Raw genomic sequence first — 5549 nt, forward strand, 5'->3', positions numbered from 1 at the left:
AAAACCCTACTAGAATAAATTTGGTGGCTAAACACTACTAGAACATATATTAGAGACTTATATACTACTACTAGTACTACTACAAATGAAAGTGTTGGAGTGCTCTAAAAATAATACTAGAATCTTTTAAGCCAAGTAATACACTAGAATAAAAAACAATACTAGAATAATATAGTACAAACAATAATATATATATTAAAAAATAATACATACATACATACATACATACAAACAATTATAATTCATACATACAAACTATATATGTGTGTGTATATATATGTACAAAAAATAATATACATACATACAAAAAATAATACATATATACAAAAAATAGAACATACATACATACTATATATATATACTAGAATAATATATTACAAAAATAATACATACATACATACAAACAATTATAATTCATACATACAAACTATATATATGTGTACATACGTAAAAAAAATAATATACATACATACAAAAAATATTACATATATATACATAAAAATATATACAAAAAATAATACAACAAATCAAAACACCATATATACATATATATATATACATAAAAATATATACAAAAAATAATACTACAAATCAAAACACCATATATATATATATGGTGTTTTGATTTGTAGTATTATTTTTATATATATTTTTATGTATATATATGTAATATTTTTTGTATATATATTTCTGGTCTAGCTAGTGTATATAAATACATAATTAATCAATGGCGTTCTCGATCTATACTTAGCAAGGCCGCCCGGAGAGATCAAGAAGATCGACGTGGGATGATGTGTGGCCCGCGCGCTCGATCTGGCCGTGGCCCGCGGCGGCGGCGTTGGAGGAGGGCCGCGGCGGCGCTGGTGGAGAGCCGCGGCGGCGCTGGTGGAGACGGTGGTCGCGGCGGCGAGGGAGTCGAGAACGAAACGACGGCGGCGAAGACGATGAACCCAGCGGCGCTGGAACGAAGACGAAGACGAAAGAACTGCCGGATCCAGGGCGCCTATGGCTTATATAGGGACGGACCCTTTAGCACCGGTCTGTGGCTGGAACCGGTGCTAAAGGGTCTTTAACACCGGCTGGTAACAAGAGCCGGTGTTAAAGGGTGACCCTTTAACACCGGCTCGTGTTTCAAGCCGGTGCTAAAGGGACCCTTCAGCACCGGTTCCAGCCACGGACCGGTGCTAAAGGGTCCAGAGCGCGCTAGGACGGGCTCCTGAAATTTTCAGGACCCTTTAGCACCGGTTCCCACTATGGGCCGGTGCTAAAGGCCTATTTTTTTAGTTTAGGGTTTTTCAATTGTTTTATATATACAGTTTATATTATAAATTGTATAGTAAATTAAATATTTTGCATAATGTTTTTTAAATAGTGACATATATTGTAATTTGTTTTAATGTACACATGAAAAATTTTAAACTTAAATATCTTATTGTATTTTTATAATTTGCAATGATTTTGTAAGAAATGTTTAGTATTTTGTTAATGCAAAAATATATTATTCCAATAAATTTACAAAAACTATATCCAATGAACTGGAAATTTATTTTCACATCATATTGACGTAAAACTTTTTATTTTTGTTATTTATTATTAGGAATGCTAGTTGAATATAATTTTCATCAAATAAAAAATCATATAAAAATATATATCTTGATGAACACACCCTTTGACCGAACCCTAGATTGTCCCAAATGGAAAAGTCATGAATACAAAGTTTGCTACACTCATCAAGTTCTACATTTTGTCTAATGGTCAACTTTTCATTTGGAAAAGTTTGAACCACTGAATTTTGAATTTTCATAGAACTCATAGCCACGCAGCGGTTTCGGAACCCTAGATGGTCTCGAATGGAAAAGTCATGAATACCAATATTGTTCCACTCATCAAAATCTACATTTCATATATAGACCATTTTTGCATTTGACAAAGTTATGGGAAGGTGTAGTTGAAAATCCACAATTGACACATGTAGTCATGACAATTTTGGGAAGGTGTAGTTGAAAATCCACAATTGACACTTATAGACCATTTTTGCATTTGACAAAGTTTTGGGAAGTTTGTTACACACATCAAAATTCACAATTCTCAAATATAGTTTCATACAAAGTCAAGCCGACACAACAGTGAACTTCTTCTTGACGTATGACCCTTGGTTATGATCCTGCCGTAACCATGGAGTATCCTCATTGTTTAACAGAATGCTTGGGTCTTTGTTGACTATGAAGGGCGGAATTCGATCATCCCTTTCGTAATCGCCTGACATGTCTGACTTGTCCTCAATTCCGACAATGTTTCTTTTCCCAGAAAGGACAATGTGGCGCTTTGGCTCATTGATGATTGAGTGGTCATCATTTTTTCCTCTCTTTGGTTTCGTAGACATATCTTTGACATAGAACACCTGACTCACGTCTGCAGCAAGGACGAATGGTTCGTCTTTGAACCCACTATTGTTAAGGTCCACGGTTGTCATCCCATACTCCTTGTCGACTGTTACCCCACCTCCGGTCATCTTCACCCATTGGCACCGGAACAAAGGAACTTTAAAATTAGCTGTATAGACTAGTTCCCATATGTCTTCTATGCGTCCATAATATGTTTGTCTGTTTCCATTTGGATCTGTGGCATCCACGCGTACACCACTATTTTGGTTGGTGCTACTTTTATCTTGGCCAACTGTGTAAAATGTGTTACCATTTATCTCGTACCCTTTGTATGTGAGGACATGCCATGATGGTTGCCTGGCCAACAAATAAAGCTGCTCATCAATGTTTTCATCACCTTGACATTTTTGCGCAACCAATCGCCAAAAGTTTCCATGTGCTGACGCATTATCCAAGCTTCATTCTTCCCGGGCCACTGGGACCGTAGGAAATCTTTGTGTACCTCAACATATGGTTCCACCAATGAGGAGTTCTGGAGAACTGTATAGTGTGCTTTATTGAAGTAATCGTTTCCCGTACCAATATATGTTTTCCCTGGCCACTGGGACCGTAAGAAATCGTTGCCTTTCGGAAGCATCTTTTTTATGATCTTCAATAACTGCTCAAATGCCTTGTCAGATGTACCATTCTTTGCCTTCCATTGCAGCAATTTTAGTGTGGTACCCAGCTTTTTTTGCTCCTCTTCAGCGGTGGGATATAGCGATTTCCTGTGGTCCTCTAGCATGCGCTCGAACTTGGCTTTCTCTTTATCACTTTCACATTCTCTTTGTGCATCACGAATGGCATCACCAAAAGCATCATCGCCCCGATCATCTTCTGCCGCCACCTCTTCTTCATTATCTTCCCCCATTGCAACATCATTGAAGCCACCGTACTGAACAATAATATTGGCATGGTCCAATTCTTCTTCTTCTTCACCTTCATCCATTATAATCCCGCTTTCTCCATGTTTGGTCCAACAAATATAGTTTGGTACGAAACCAGACTTTAATAAGTGTGAATGAAGAGTTCTTGAGTTAGAATATTCCGTCAAATTCTTACACACGGCACATGGACAGCACATGAAACCGTCTCTCTTAAGACTCAGCCACACTTAAAAAATAGTGCACACCATTAATGAACTCTTCGGAGCGCCGATCGGCATTATACATCCAATTACGTGTTACCATCTGCATTAAATATAACATATATATTATGAAAACTATGCACACCTATAGTTTCTCATTTTATTGCACAACATGTCTAAGATACATAGTTGATTAATTTAGGAAAGCTTGGCTACAACAAATACAATCGCAACTAGCACTAAAAAAACCAAAACTAAAATGCACTTTTGAACCCGTTGAGAGACCGAAGACCCGGTCACGGTTGCCATCTACTATCTATACTCAATTTTTAAACAATTATAAATTCCACATTTAAACATGTATGATAAAATGGACATTATATGTAGTAATAAAAATAAATCAAGTGATATTAACAAACCAATTAATTTGAACTATCCTACTTTCTAATATCATAAAAATATACTATAATTCATTCTTGCAAACTACATTAATACTAGGTCAACCATGAAATATGATATATATATATATATGGATACTAATTCATGTGAAATGATTCTAAATAACAACGTGGATTTGAGCTAAAAATAATGGGAACATCACAAGCCAAAAACAACATGAAAAAGACAAGAAAGACAAAAGTTAGTCACCTCCAAACACGAAGAAACGATGACGGAGTCGAAGAAGATCAACAATGGGCGTCGGAGACGAAGAACAAATGAGGAAGAAGAAGCTCCAAGAACAACAATGGTGAATGGTGCTCTCGGTTTCAAATGGACAGAGAGGAGAAGTGATCCGGCATATAAACCGGACCCTTAGAACCGGTTCACAAACAAAACCGGTGCTAAAGGGTAACACTTTAGCACCGGTTTGTAACACAAACCGGTGCTAAAGGCTTTGCCTCGGCCTGTGGCGCTGGCCGGTGCTAGCACCGGTTGGTAACACGAACCGGTGCTAAAGGGTCTCCGCCCCGACAGCACCTGTCAGTAGCCGTTGGACAGGACCCTTTAGCACCAGTTCGTATTACGAACCGGTGTTAAAGGGGCCTTTAACCCCGGGCCGCAAAAAGGCCGAGGTTTTTGGCCATTTTGGGCATCGACCAATGCCTATTCTGTAGTAGTGAGAAGGAAACTCATGAAACTACAAACCGCTTTGAAGAAAAATGAAGCCTCTAATAAATGACAATATAATCAAAATTTAATGGCCTAAAGAGAGAATTATCAGAATCCAGGAAAATGCAGCCTCTAACAAAATACAAAGAGAAATCGGGAAATCAAATTCCTCACCTTCAGTCGTCCTGGTGGACTACCGGTGTTCGGGAGTTGTGCCGGTACCGCTGCCGGCCGCTGCCCCTCCTGATCTCCCTCGGTCGGCCACTGCCCTGTAGATCCGGCAGCCACAAGGAGTCCCAAGCCACCAGCAGGCCCCCGCCGCCCCAACGTGGCCGCCAGGAGTGGAGCGCGCCCTGCCCTGCTGCTTCTCGCCTGGAGTGGAGCGCTGCCCCCTGCCGTCGTCGTTGGCCTAGATGAAGAACGAAGAGGACGAGCCTCTTGCCCACGGGTTCGGACGAGCCTGGGGCCGGAGCGGACTTGCCCACGGGGCGCGGCGCGGCAGGGCTGCCGGAGCGGCCGGACCGAAGCAGCCGGGGCGCCGGGGCGGGCGGGCGGCCGGGCGGCCAGGCGGTCGACGGCAGGGGAGGAGGCGCGGGTGCGAGCTCAGGGCGCAGGGGAGGCGGGGGCGCAGGGCGCAGATCGACGACGGGACTGCGGCGGCGGCGGCGGCGTGCTGCGTGCGGGAGTCGCGCTGTGCTGCGTGCGGTGGAGCCGGCGCTGTGCTGCGTGTTTCTTTTTTTTTTTTACAAATTACTATGCGTTGCCTGGTAGTATAAGGTTGGCATGGATATGGGCTGGGCTTTTAGGTTAAGTCCTTTGCCGACTGCTACCGGGAAAGGCAGTCGGCAAAGGCACGGTATATTTTAATTAAAAAACCCTTTGCCGACTGCCTAGAATTAGAACAGTGGGTAAAGATTTTTTTTCCAATT

This window comes from Sorghum bicolor, chromosome 5 (assembly GCF_000003195.3).
Source record: "Sorghum bicolor cultivar BTx623 chromosome 5, Sorghum_bicolor_NCBIv3, whole genome shotgun sequence".
In the NCBI taxonomy this organism is placed as follows: domain Eukaryota; kingdom Viridiplantae; phylum Streptophyta; class Magnoliopsida; order Poales; family Poaceae; genus Sorghum; species Sorghum bicolor.